The 15437-nt window shown below is 42.2% G+C and overlaps 1 protein-coding gene across 8 annotated transcripts in view; it reads right to left on the bottom strand.

The window, feature by feature from the left end:
* The window catches only part of auts2a (activator of transcription and developmental regulator AUTS2 a), a 364715-nt gene that overhangs the window by 254210 nt on the left and 95068 nt on the right, over positions 1-15437 (bottom strand). The gene's annotated exons all lie outside the window — the stretch shown is intronic.

Genomic DNA, 15437 nt, shown 5'->3' with positions numbered 1-15437 from the left:
AGCTGGACTGGAACTGAGCGGTTTAGTGAGCCACATGCTGGGTAAATATGTCCTTTTCTTAACCTGTAAATGCATTCTAGGCCACATACCAGTATTTCACTCCATTGTGAACCTTTAACCCACTGATGCTTTTCTTACTCAGCCACTATCTACTCTCTGACCCTCTCTTTTATAGGTATCAACACAACATAGCAACGGCAATAGACCATTGATAACAGAAATTCTCTGCGGAGCACTTTCCAGGCAGTCACTCTCCAAACAGGAAGCTTTTCATAGGTTAATTCTCTGTGCAGAGCTGAAATCTAGGACTTGCCTAATTGAAATTTATTAAGTAATTGCCTTTGTAGTGTGGAGACTGCATCAAAGAGGAGCAAGAGAAGAGGCTTTAAGCAATTACACACCTTATTAAAGGATATTAGTGTGATGAAACCTTGAAGGTTCATGTACGTGTGCATTTACAGTAATGTGCAGTCTTGGGTGCATTTTACTGGGAAAATTGGAAACTGCAGCAGTTTATTGAAGTACATGCAAACATACACAGAAATACAGCATACAAGGCAAACACAGACTCAGCTAAATTTAATGAGCTTGAAAGTCAATATTTGGTATTTAAAATATATTTATTCTTTAAAACAGCCTGAAATCTATTAGGAAATGTTATTTCTTTCTGTTCTCTACCAGGATGGTCCCACACTGTTTCACTAATGTTGAGGGCTGGGCTGTGAAGAAGCCAATCCACCACTATCCAAGTACGCTTCTTACAGCACTGGCAGAGTGTTTGGGATCAATGTCATGATGAAAAATTCCCAATCAGACACTTTTAAGATGGCAGTGGGTGGTGCATCAAAATCTGACCACCACCAGCTCCGATGGAGCCTTAACCATGGCAGAGGCTTCTCTATGTTTTACAGATGGCTATAGAACAAGACCTGCTGCCTTTGCTTTTCCTGTTTCTTAAGAACATGACTTTCACATACTTCATCTGCTAAACATTGTTTTTTTAGGCCTGTCACTTCTTTTGTCCTCTGATTGTCCAGTTTTTTTGAGGACACACTGCACACGAACCAGCCTACCCTGGTACATTTTATGCCTTTGGACACTGACGGCTTCTTCGCTTGTTTTCAGTCTTTGTAGTCGACCATGTTTCAGAGGAACGTTTGGTGAGCCTGACATGAATCCTTCAAGCATGAAAAAGGCAACTCATTTAAAAACGATGAACCATGTCTCCTAAAACTGTAGCAAAGAACTAATTTTAAATTGTATCTTCAGGCGACTGATTACTAGCAGCTTATTGCAAACACAGATCATTTGTTCCAATTTCTTCAGCTGCATCTCAGCGTGTCACAGACAACACTGACTCCTTAGAAGCAAAATAGAAAGAAACGATGGGTGACTCAAGACTTTTGCACAGTACTGTATGTGTGAGTCTGTTTTGTTTTTTTCCATTTCCATTCTGAACAGCAGCGCATTTAACATTTGCCACAGTTACCTCGATACAGCATTAAAAGTTTTATAAGATGAATTCTGAACAGATACAAACACAAAAATAGAAGAAAAAGAAAAAAGCAAACTAATTATTTCCATTCCTGCACCTTCCTGATACACTGAGTCTGTTTCCGTCTCTGTGACATATTTGTCATTTCTCTCATGAAAAACTTAAATGTGGGTCCTCTATCTTGCTGTGATACTAACAGTTTTTCAGTTAGTTTCCAAAGAAATTGCAGAAATCAAAAAGCTGCTCACACCAACGATAGCTCTAAATGCATGTAGTTCTCATCTCTTCCAAATGCTTCAGAGTGAAAAACGCTCTCTTTGTTTTCTACATGAAACAATGATCCAAATTACCAGCAGCATCTCTGCATCTATGACAGACAGAGAGCGAGCGTGAAGCCTTTGTCTGGAGTAATATGATCTATGTACGGTCTTAAAATGTACACGCCTATATCGGAGTTATACACACTCTTCCTGCACCTCATCAGTTGCTTCTACATTCACAGTTTATCCTCCCAGACACGTCTAATTCTACAGGCATTCACTGGACGTAGTTTCTGTAGAGTCTAATAGAAAAAGGAGACTTCTTACTATCACTATTGAATTTGTTCATCATATGTCGTGTAAAAAGTCGTTTTCCATTATCCAACAGAGGCTTAAGAACCTAAGAAGCAATGCAAAATGCTGGAAATGCATCAGGAGAAACTTAAGGTTTTTGGATCTGCTGTTTGATTTCACATGAGTCGAGACAGATGCACAGTTAACGTTCTGTCTCAAGCACCAGACTACAGACTACAGAAATATGCATAATGATATATTTGACGACTGGAATAAAAGGCGTCTTTTTTCCTTCTGCTCTTTCGAGCCAACCCTTGTCTTTTGTACAAATGAGTAAAAGAATCAACAAAATAATCGCCTCCCATTTGTACAAAAATAGAAAAATCATCATTTTAAATGTGACTCAAATATTATTTGCAAAAACTGAATGCAATTAGGCTTGCTAGTTGCACTGGATGGGTGAATAGATTCAATAAAAGCCATTGATTCCATTTAGGAAATGATGCACTTAGAAGTTTTATGTGCTGTTTGAGGCTGTAATTAGTTTTTAAGCACTGTAACACGCCCCAGGGTGTATAAACAATAATAATCTCCAAGGAAGCATCAGCAGAAAATCTTTTGCCACGAGAAACCACTCCACTAACATTCCTGCACTACGACCATGACTATGGCAAATACTGTCATCTCTTTAGACCTGCTGTTGCTGGTGAAAATGTTGTCTGTGCCACTGAACGAGGCAGGAGCGGGTAGAAAAGCTGCTTTGACAAAGATGGTGAGCATCTGCATGATGTCACACAGGCACAAACAAACAAACCAGTTTTCAGCAGTAAGAGCTGGAGGAAGGGATGAAAGAGTCCACACTTTTTCACAAGGTCTTACATCACTTTTCTTAAGAGGAGTAAAGTGGAAAAAAAGACTCATCCAGGTGGACTTGAACTATCTTGACTGCTCATCAGAAGCCTGTGCAGTGTAAACGGTGGCAGATCGGATTAGACACAAGTCTTACAGCCGTGCTGGAGTGGTCTGCTTGTGACAGGGGCTGGACAGCTGATAAAAGCTTCTTCAAAAACCTACAGCCCACTGGCCAGCATTGACTGACAGCTCAGATGGCTCTGTGCTTTAAGTGGCCAGCACTCAAAGTACAGCCACTTAATTTTTCACAAACTGATTGTGAGGGCTGTCAGGCGTGAGAGCCTGCATCAGGTTGGATAGTGACTAGTAAGAGCAGATTTCTGTCCTTCAACAGCGTTTTCACTGCACGAGTGCAATGAAATGACTCCGTTTAATAGTCATCCGAGCGGGTAGTCCAACCCTCCATCCTCTTGCTGCCTGTCCTCCCTTCAAGAAAAGTGACACTTCAAAAGAAAAGGTTCTCAAAGCTGAGCGAGCTGGAAGTGTGCGGGAAAACAACAACAACATGAAAACATTTTCACAGACATGCCGGCACAGGCTTGTCACACGGCATCGGGGGTTTCTGCCGAAGACAGGCTGGAGGAGGCGACAACATAAACGCACACAAGTCGTCAGCACGAGACAGGGTGGGTGGATGCGTGCGGTTACTGCGCGAGTGTTTTGTCAAAGTGACTTAAGGAGGACGGGGGCTGCAAGTTCACGAGAAAAACGAATGATGGTGTAATAAGAGGAGCATTGCTGGCTTCATGAAATCTGTTAGTCTGTCATTTACACATAGGTGAGTTTTTTGCTGATGTTTGTCACAGTCATTCAGGTGTAGCCACAGCAGTAACAGAGACATCACGAGTTAAATGGAACAACATTTAGGAACCTCAGCCGTGTCAAGCAAGGTCACTCTTTGGGTTTTTCTTTCTCTGTCTTGACTTTACTGAACAGGATAATGACCTGCAGGCCTCAAACCCAGGTGAGCCACAGCTCCTCCCACCAATGTCTTCCTAATAACTAGGCAGACAGTGTTCTGTCTACAACTAGAGATCAAAGTGTTTTCATTGATGCTGTGGCACTATGGGGTGCATGACACAGACGCACAGCTGATCAGTTGGACTAGGTTGCACAGCAGCTAGCAGCACATGTTTTTCAGTCCAGCAAAAAGTGCACTTTTCCCCCACAAACATGCGTGTACCTGAGAGCAGTCACAATGGTCTACAACGTTGCCTCTGGAAGAAATAGTTGGAATGTAGATAAGGCACTAAGAGCAATTACTGGAGGATGGGAAAAATCAAAACAAATATAGCGTGATATTGCAATGATTTGTGTGATGATATCGCATCGATATGAATTCAAATATGAACAGCGAGGGCTCGTCTCATGCATCATCACCCACAGACGACATTAGCTGACTGAACCTGCATCAAATCGGCTCAACCAAGTAATCCCAAAACTAAACTAAACAGTGGCTGCATGCACATTCTGCAACACGTTCTTACTAAACTTGTTACAATTAGTTACTAAATTGTTGCCCAAAGCTTGAGGAGCACGCTCACAACCACTTTTAATCGCACAGCAGACCCAAGTTGCCAGATTTCTGCAAAAAGTTGCAAAGACACGCACACACACGCACACGCACACACACGCACACGCGCACACGCACTCACACGCACGCGCACGCGCACGCGCCTTACAAGAATTTGCATTTATAATGAAAGAGGCTGAAAAGAGGCAACTAAAACCTTTTCTGTTAAGCACAGATGTGAAAGTACAAAGTTCCCAGTGAAGCTGTGCAGAGGTGTAAGGGCCTGCAGGGACGTCAACAGACATGTTGCTGTGCTAACATTGTGTCACACAATGCTGTAAAAACACATATACACAATAACACACAGCTTTGTGAAGGCCCCATTACATCTAAATGTTTACACATTGTTGTCATGTGTGTTAAAAAGACACAAAGAGCGCAAAACAAGCCATTGAAAGTGGATTTGAGTTGATCCCCTTCTATAAACTGCCACTGTGACAGTGATAATTACCACCCCCACAACTGAGGCTCCCATCAGAATGGATTTAGCATCTTATCTGACAATCAGGACATTGCTTTTCTTCGAATCTCTTATTGGCTTAGCGGATAAGCTTATTAAGGGTGACCCGCAAAGCTGAGAGAGCTGAACGTGATATTTCATTTTCACTGCAGATTGAAAAGCATGCACGCTTGCCCCCATCTTGACACAATCAGGGCTTCTGTACAAATATTTACACAGATGCAAATACAACCAGGCCCATACAGCTTTTACCTTGATGTCATTACACTTGGTTACTAGCTGAGTAACATAAGAGTTCAGTACAGGTAGGAGGACTGCTGCTGAATGATAGTACGCGCCCTCTGGCAGGCCTAAGGCACTGCTTTTCAGAGGATCTAGCCCAGGGGTGCCCAATCCCAGTCCTCGAGAGCTACTATCCTGCAGCTTTTAGATGCATCCCTACTCCAACACAGCTGAATCAAATGGTTTGATTACCTCTTCAGCATGCCATCGTGTTTGGCAAAGGCCTGATAACAAGCCATTCATTTGATTCGGGTGTGTGGGAACAAGGGTGCATCTAAAAGCTGCAGGACGGTAGCTCTCGGGGACCGGGATTGGGCACCCCTGATCTAGCCAGTGAGATGATTCGTGGAGCCAGAGGCCAGTACCCTGTGGTTGACTGGCTGCTCTGGTTTAAACTTCTCAAGGAGGCGTCTTTAAGCCCTAGGACTGGGCGCTCCTCTGCAGCCTACACAGCAACTACTCCTAACAGCTGGGACAAACCCTAAGAGCACATCTCCTTTTTCACACGTTTCAGGTGTGACTAACAGAAGGCGATAATGTGAAGCAGTGACAGGCGCCTACTTTTTAAATAAAATGTCAAACTGTCACAAAAACCTTACGGTACACATATTCAACTGCAAACATCCTGGATGGATTATTTTTTACCTTTTTAGAGGAAAGCATCGTGAGACTATTTGCGTGTTTAAAAGATAATAACATGTTGAATCCACAGATTTCTTTTTAATTGTTCTGAAAGACCTGCTTATTTCCAAAAAACACAACCAGCAGTGTGATTTGCTCAAACACAGAAGGGGCTCATTATCCCCATTACACTACACTGTTATATGAGCCAATATAACACCACGAGCAGCTGACAGCCTGCGATGCCAAAGATCGCACTTAATCCAGAGTTCAGTTATTGTGCTGGAGGGATTTGCAAAAAGGATATCAAGGTGCAAACTATTAATGCTGAGATGAAAGTAATTACACGTGTTGTATTTTTGTGAGAACATCCTAAAAGCAATTTAAAAAAAAGACAAGTGTGAGAATTTGCTTGTTAAACAGAATTATTCTACACATGCACTGTGGTGAGATATGGTGGCTACGTGCACACGCTCAACTGCTATGGTGCAAGATTGCAGTAGCATGAGTACGTACAGTGGTCCCTCGCTGTAACGCGGTTCGCCTGTTTTGCGCATTTCCATCCATCCATCCATCCATTCGCTTCCGCTTATCCTTTTCAGGGTCGCGGGGGGTGCTGGAGCCTATTCCAGCTGTCATAGGGCGAGAGGCGGGTACACCCTGGACAGGTCGCCAGTCTGTCGCAGGGCTACTGTTGCTGATTTATTTTGTGCAATTTTTTTAACTGCGCATTGTGTTCTCCGTCCTGACTGGCTGTAGACCACTGTCAATCAATCTTGTGCCGTGTCTGCTGTACAGGACAGAATGTGTTCAGCTTGTCAAATTTACATAAATCTTCGATCGCTAGCAGTGTGACTCTGAAGTGCTGCACTGTATGTTTGTATGTTTTCTCCCCAACAAACACAACAATGTCAATGAAACTTTTTGCACCATCAAAGGCTCCTGCAGTAGCACCCAAAGGCAGAGGAAGACGCTAACCATCGCACAAAAAGTCAGACTTCTGGACATGCTAAAGGAATGGTAAATGGTAAATGGCCTGTATTTGTATAGCGCTTTACTAGCCCCTAAGGACCCCAAAGAGCTTTACACTACATCCAGTCATCCAGACATTCACACACTGGTGATGGCAGCTACATTGTAGCCACAGCCACCCTGGGGCGCACTGACAGAGGCGAGGCTGCCGGACACTGGCGCCACCGGGCCCTCTGACCACCACCAGTAGGCAACAGGTGAAGTGTTTCGCCCAAGGACACAACGACCGAGACTGTCCGAGCCGGGGCTCGAACCAGCAACCTTCCCATTACAAGGCGAACTCCCAACTCTTGAGCCACGATCGCCAGGAAGGAAGGTAGAAGTTGCCGTATTTTTCGGATTATAAGGCGCATTAAGCGAAATAAAACAGAAAAGTCAAACTTTACTCATTCTTCTTGCTTCCTCCACTTCCGTACCATTGATGATTCATTAATGTTGAATTCTCTGGCAGCTGCTCTATCCTATGTTCTGGACCTGAAAACATGGTTTGATCTTTGGTTTCATCCTATAATAATGAACTTATTTTTCTATGAAGGTTTGAACTTTGAGAGTTTAAACAAGAGACAAAAGTGTGAAAATGTTCGTGCCTGTCTGAGAAAAGTGTATAAAGTGTGTAGTGAGAGGTTTTACAGCCTTAAACATCTATAACAATTGTAAAAAATAAAGTTGGCTACTTCTGATTTCACCTATTGTGTTATTTTTAGAACGTAACTCCTGCGATAAACGAAGGACCGCTGTAATCATTTTCTCACACTACTGAGGGGTTTCCATGAATCAAACACTTTATAGTTACATCTAAACTCCTGACTAATAAAAGCAAATCTTTGTCCCGTGAAAGTCAGTGTGCATAATGATAATATTCCAAATTTAAGTCCCTTCTTTTTTAATGGAAGGATTACTGGGACAAACTTCAAACATGTTTCTAATTGCACTGTTTGTGTAAAGATACTCGTGGTGAATAGCTAACTTAGCTAATCTGTATGTAGCAATAATAGCTGATGGATTCTCAGCAAACTCTAACTCAGACAAACTTCTGCATCATTCAGGCGTAAAAATCGTTGTTCCTGACGTCTGAGAACAAACACAGACAGACAGACAGACTGAGATGTGGGGCATTGGTGAGAAATGTCCAACCTAAGCCTTGCCCTCCCCCAAATCCCACCCCCACTTCTTGTCTTCCTATTCCCCAGCACCACAGACCAGATGGGCCTCACAGCGTGGCCCTCTGTTCACCACAGGCCACCACTCCAACATCAATTCAATTCAATTCAATTTTATTTACACAGCGCCAAATCACAACAAAAGTCGCCTCAAGGCGCTTCATAGATACAGAGAAAAACCCAACAATCATATGACCCCCTATGAGCAAGCACTTTGGCGACAGTGGGAAGGAAAAACTCCCTTTTAACAGGAAGAAACCTCCGGCAGAACCAGGCTCAGGGAGGGGCGGGGCCATCTGCTGCGACCGGTTGGGGTGAGAGAAGGAAGACAGGATAAAGACATGCTGTGGAAGAGAGACAGAGGTTAATAACAGATGATTCAATGCAGAGAGGTCTATTAATACATAGTGAGTGAGAAAGGTGACTGGAAAGGAAAAACTCAGTGCATCATGGGAATCCCCCGGCAGCCTACGTCTATTGCAGCATAACTAAGGGAGGATTCAGGGTCACCTGGTCCAGCCCTAACTATATGCTTTAGCAAAAAGGAAAGTTTGAAGCCTAATCTTGAAAGTAGAGATAGTGTCTGTCTCCTGAATCCAAACTGGAAGCTGGTTCCACAGAAGAGGGGCCTGAAAACTGAAGGCTCTGCCTCCCATTCTACTTTTAAATACTCTAGGAACAACAAGTAGGCCTGCAGAGCGAGAGCGAAGTGCTCTAATAGGGTGATATGGTACTACAAGGTCATTAAGATAAGATGGGGCCTGATTATTTAAGACCTTGTATGTGAGGAGCAGGATTTTGAATTCTGGATTTAACAGGAAGCCAAAACAGGAGAAATCTGCTCTCTCTTTCTAGTCCCTGTCAGGACTCTTGCTGCAGCATTTTGGATTAGCTGAAGGCTTTTCAGGGAGTTTTTAGGACTTCCTGATAATAATGAATTACAGTCGTCCAGCCTGGAAGTAATAAATGCATGAACTAGTTTTTCAGCGTCACTCTGAGACAGGATATTTCTAACTTTAGAGATGTTGCGCAAATGGAAGAACGCAGTCTTACATATTTGTTTAATATGTGCATTGAAGGACATGTCCTGGTCAAAAATGACTCCACGGTTCCTCACAGTGTTACTGGAGGCCAAGGTAATGCCATCCAGAGTAAACATCTGGTTAGAGACCATATTTCTAAGCTTTTCAGGGCTGAGTACAATAACCTCAGTTTGATCTGAATTAAGAAGCAGAAAGTCATCAGTGAGCAGACGAGTGTCGTCAGAACAAACCCCCGGTCCTCCCCCCCCCCCACCACACACACACACACACACACACACACACACACACACACACACACAGAAAACTTTTACATTGTTGCTCGAGCACAGAAAAGATATCCGAGCCTGAATCCTGGTCCACAGTCACAAATTTGCCCCTTTAATATTTACTAACAGGCAAAAATCAAAGATTTTCCTCAATTTAGTCTAAATCCATGCAGAGATCTCAGCTGGAGCACTTTTCCTTCCAGCTTTGTGTGTTTTCTTTACTGGTGAAGTGGGTATAAATATCTTTACATTTGAGCTTAAAACCAGTCTTTACAATAAGTAGTAACAATGCTTTAACATAAACTCTAACATTCAACGGTATCTCCTGACTAGGGATGGGTATCGTTTAGGTTTTATCCGATACCGGTGCCAAACCGGTACTTTTGAAACGGTGCCGGTGCTCAAACGGTGCTTAAACGGTGCTTAAAGAATGGAGAACACAAAATTGGTCCAAAAACCTCTCATGTTTAGCTGTTTTCCACTTTTTCTTTGGTCATTTTAGCCTTTTTGGCCAGGGTGAAGGGAGTATCTGCCATCAAACAAGAAGACAGCTGCATGTAGCTATGATGGTGTTTGCTAGTTCACCTTACCTGCATTAATGTAATAACGTGGTTAGCCTACTCAACGTAAATTACACACGAACAACATGAAGCTACTCATGCAGAGAAGAACGGCTGCTGCTGCATCATCATCCTCATCATTTCTGCTACACTGGCAGGGCTAGGGGCCAGGACTCTCCTCTTCGGGTTTTTGGGGGATGTTGCTAACTCCGGGTCAGATAACAGGCACCACACCCGCAGTAGATGTGCACGGTGTGAGGTCTTGCAGCAAGCTATCAAATACGGCGCATTTCTCGGCTTTAACAAACCGCTATACGTCTCCAGGTGTTTAATCGGATTTGAGGTGTTACCTCCTTTGACAGTATCACAGTATCAGCTTAAAGCACTTGTTGCTGCTGAGTTTGCATCTTTTGCTGTGAAGTACAGCCAGACTTTGACCGCTTCGCCTTGGGCATTTTAATCTGTAGCTCTGCTCTAAAAGAACGTACGTACCTGGACCCGCCTACTATCCTCGAAACGTAAAATGATTGGCTAGAATCTAAAGTGTATCACAGCTCAGGGAAATAAAGCACCGAAATGTGCGCTGCTTTTCGGTCTGGTTACTACCGTTTATGTCAGAACCGGTGCCATCATGGTACTGTGGAGCGTGTACGAGTGCAGGTCTCGCATTATAAAACAGCAATCAAAGCTCATTCACACAAAATATCCAGTAATAAATGTGAGCTCTTCTTCTGCACAGTTTACTTGCTGTAATAAACCTTTATGATACACAAATATTACACACATAAAGAAGTTTTATACTTTATTTATACTGCATATTAGAGACAGATGGGGAATGTGGGGAGAGCAAGATTAAAATAATATGTTTGCTTGGATGTCTGTACGAGATTTAGCCTCTATTAACACACACACACACACACACACACACACACACACACACACACACACACACACACACACACACACACACTGCCTTGAGCTAACTGACCACAGAAACACTCCTCGACCTTAAAGGGCTGTGATTACATTTTAACTAAAGCCTGGAAGTCTTTCTTTAGAAAGACAGGATCAGTAACTCAATATGGCACAAGTGACAATTAAGCAAAAACAATCCCCCGGAGCAAAAGACAAAAACCAAACTGTGATATGATAAAGGCAGAGGAGTGAGTCATCATTGTGGTTTGTTACTGCGCTCTCATCCATCTCCACTGAAGCTTCCTCTATCTGGGCTCTTCACTGTGAGGCGATATGTCAGAGGCGCTTATAAACATTTCTCTATTTCCCCCCTTGAGCTTACAGTATCTCAGCTCAGTGCATTGGGTCAGTGCCAGAGATTGAAAGCATTCGCTGCAATCTGCAAACTTGGCTGGAAGGGGAACAAAGAAGAAGAAAAAAAGGGGAAAAAAAACACCTTTTGCTTTATTTAACATCAAATTTTTCATCTTTCTTTCTCTCTCACTCTACTTAAAGTCAGAGGTAACAGAAGCACTTATAACAGCCACTCTATTCAGACCGCAGGGACAATTAAACCTCTGACATTTAAAATTTTAACCTTGTGTTAGGACAAAGACTTAACATTTATTTATACTGAAGGCCAAAAACGACAGATCGCAGTTCCACTGCAGCTCGTTTTCCTCAAAGAGGACAAAAAGGGGTGGAGTAAGGCACAGATGATGATCTTTTCAATTATGCAGATGTCAGATTAGGTTGTTATTGAGCATCAAGGTGAACGGGTCGATCTGCAAACAAACAAACTTTTTCAACACAGACGACTGTAGCTGTGCGTCACAGCTGCACGCCAGCCAGCGGATTGCATTATCCAAACCATCTGCAGTGTAATCGTTACAATCATTTAGGATATTTACTGAGATCAGAGTGTGCCATTGTAATTTGGAGAGCTCTCACCAGTGAAAACCTTGAATGCCTTGCAATTAACTCATTAGTGTTGCCACTATCAAGACAGAGCCATCGAGAAAGCGCGCTGTGGTGACGCACGCCGAGTAAACGTTCGCCTGCATGTCAGCTCACATGTGGGAGAAAATGTGGCACGCGTGTCTGAATGTGTCCGCAGACGCTGGCTGCTAAGAAGATCAGGACTGGACCTGATTGTCATTCTCCACTAAAACACACAATCACAGTCATAGCAACACAAAACCAATCAAAGATGATTGTTTGCATATCTGTTATAGCTGCAGACTAGAAATTTGAACTTGATACCAAAGAAAATGCTCAGTACAATTACCACAGAAGATTAAGCTCAGGGGTAGAGCAGGGCGATATGCCAAAAATATTTATCACGATATATATTTGAAAATTTGCGATAACGATATAACTGACGATATAATTGATGCGAGACAAAATACAACTCCACAACATTACTAGCGCAAAAAGACAACCTTCCATTTATTTTCACTTAAACAAGAAGCTGGTTTTTATGTACATTAAAGCTTTATAAAAACGTAACAGTGCAAATGCAAATTCCTTGCTGAAAGTTTAACCAAAAGGCATTTCCAGTAGAAATGTGCTGACATATCCTGAGCATAACCATGTATAATATCCACTGAAGTTAAAAAGAGGTGCTTTGCAATATTAAACTGCAGTGTGCAGTACGCATTTTTCGGACCATAAGGTGCACGGGATTATAAGGCACATTAAGCGAAACAAAGCAGTCAGATAAATCAAACTTTATTAAACTCATTCTTCTTGCTTCCTCCACTTCTGTACCATTCATTCATTAATGTTGAATTCTCTGGCAGCTGCTCTATTCCCATGTTGTTGCAGTATATTAATGACTAACCTCGTATTGTGGATGGATTATCTCAGTTGTTCTCCTGACTGAAGTTTGGTGCGTTTACAGCATCCTGCCATGCGATTGCATTTGTCCCTAACCATCGGGAACCTTCACGTTAACTTTTATAAGTGGAAAAGTGTTAGTGTTCGTCCTCCAGCTTCACTGTTTATGTTATGCTAACATAGCTGTGTCGCTAGCGATCACGTAGCACATCATTATATACCAGCTAGCCCAACTTCAGTAACCCTACAAACGTCACTGCTGTTTAGTTTCCTGTCTTCATTCATGTTGGAAGTGATAGCAGAGCTGTACGTTTGAATTTTTTCAGAAATCTCTCAGTCAGAACATGCTACATCATGCTTAGGTAACTAGCGAAACTAGCGAGCTAACTTCTGCTAGCTTCCTGCTAACTTCTAACTCCGTTAAATGTAATAACTTTTGTTTTCATGGATGCCTGGAAGTTAAACTTCATAGTTACACCTGGTAAAGCAGCAATGCTGATCGTTTTATTAAAGATGAAAGAATTTAGACAGTTTTTAACTCGGCACAGTCATGCTAAAATAAAGAAGCTCAGTATGAAACACTGAACCAGTCTGACCTCACAGCCGGCTGCAACAAAAGAAGAAACACTTGATTGCACAAACAGGAAAGTTAAAGTTAAACATCTGCAGCTCTTTACACCCTCAGCCCTGAACTCTGATTCTGCTGCTCTGAATTTCACTCTTTGTTCCCTCAGATTACTTCTCCACACTGGTAATCTGGAGTAATCTGCTCTGCATGGCTGTTCAGCCTGCAAATATTATTCACCTTTTATTTAACTAAAGTGCACAAGCTGCTATGTCAACTATAAGAGATTACAACTGTGGCTGTAAATAATTACTAATAGCTAACTGCTAACATTTACATTGCACATGTTAACTTCAGTGTTATTGAAACAGGAGCTTTACTGATTTCTGGCATCCCTCCTAAAGCACTGATCAGCGTTATGAATGTTAACTACTTCAGCTGTGAGTGAGGGAGGAGCTGTGTGAACATACAGCACTGTCGGCATCCATACTGCTGTAAATGAGTATCTTCCTTTGATATTAATATCTGAGTATTTTTTATAGACAACCATAATAGCAACAACAGGAAAGGACATGAAACAGTTACAACACCCTCCCAAAACAGGCTGTGAGAGCTGCACACATGATCTCAAAGTAACAGACTGAAGAGCTCGCCAGCTGAGCATTACATTTCTCGCAGTGTACCATATAAAATAAAAGCATAACATATATAACATATTTTTGACATTGCCAAAGGAAGCTATGCACATGTATTACTGAAGAGACCCTATTACTGAATATTTGCTGCCATTTACGTTGGCACCAGCTCTGCTCAAGAGTGTGTGTGTGTGTGTGTGTGTGTGTGCGCGTGCGCGCTCGTCTCCAAACAGCAGCGAAGGAGAAAACCGTGAAATGACATTACTCAAATGGAAGGCAACTCGTTATGTTCATTTAAGTGCAATAAAAGCTTCTCATCAGGTGTTAATCCATTTATTACAAGATGCAAGATGGACAAATGACTCCTTTACTCTGAAAAAACACTAGCAGAGAAAAAAGTTACAGCATTTAGACTTCAGCAAATCCCCCTAAAACTAGGCAGGTATGAGGCAATAAGAAGAAAAACAATGTGATGTAAGTGATGTAATGCAGTTTGCTTATGTGATATCCACATGTGTGCAATGCACAGATTTTTGACCAACAGGTCAAAGTTGAAACACTGTTACTGCACAGTGTACATTTAAACAAACTGTGTGCATATGAAACAAACTGTGTGTGTATATGAAACAAACTGTGTGCATATGAAACAAACTGTGTGCATATGAAACAAACTGTGTGTATATGAAACAAACTGTGTGCATATGAAACAAACTGTGTGCATATGAAACAAACTGTGTGCATATGAAACAAACTGTGTGCATATGAAACAAACTGTGTGTATATGAAACAAAGTGTGTGCATATGAAACAAACTGTGTGTAGGTTCTCCCTCGTGAAGCTCAGAAACACACTCTTGCATATTCAGCTCGACGCTGCTCTGTGTGTGTGACAGTGCTGTAAACTACGCTCCTGCATCAGGGTGCCACAAATATTCACTGATGACCTCGTCACCTTGCTACACACAAAAACATGTTCTGAGTCATACATTAAACTACACCCACACCTCACAGGAGCTAGACTTCACTCTTGTAGAGCGTTTGGACTCTTTGATTTAACCATTAGAGGTGCAATGTTTTATCGAGCAACTTCCAAAAATCCTCGATACAAATGATTTACTTTTAAAAATGGGCCGTCCCACTTTTCTCACCAAAAAGGGGCACATCGGTCAGACTCAGTCATATTTATTTCATGGCTTTAGTAACATTATGTTACAGATTTAGATCAATAAATTACATTGTATCAATTAAACTGTATTAATATTTTAAAATATAAAAGCTTTTTCCCCACCGCACAGATCAGTAAAATGTACACGTGCCAGTAAAACTCTGAGCATCTGACAGCTGGACGCTGAATTAGCATTAATTATCAAAATCGACACCATCAGAGGATCCATTTTCTGCTCAACAAGCATCAGTTTAAAGCACAGGACAAACCTCAGTCCTTAAAATGTCGATATGCTTTTTGCGTCCCAACTCTGCATGTATGCC

The sequence above is a fragment of the Rhamphochromis sp. 'chilingali' genome (genome assembly GCF_963969265.1).
Source record: "Rhamphochromis sp. 'chilingali' genome assembly, chromosome: 19".
Classification (NCBI taxonomy): Eukaryota; Metazoa; Chordata; class Actinopteri; order Cichliformes; family Cichlidae; genus Rhamphochromis; species Rhamphochromis sp. 'chilingali'.
This window is presented reverse-complemented; position numbering and strand designations above follow the sequence as displayed.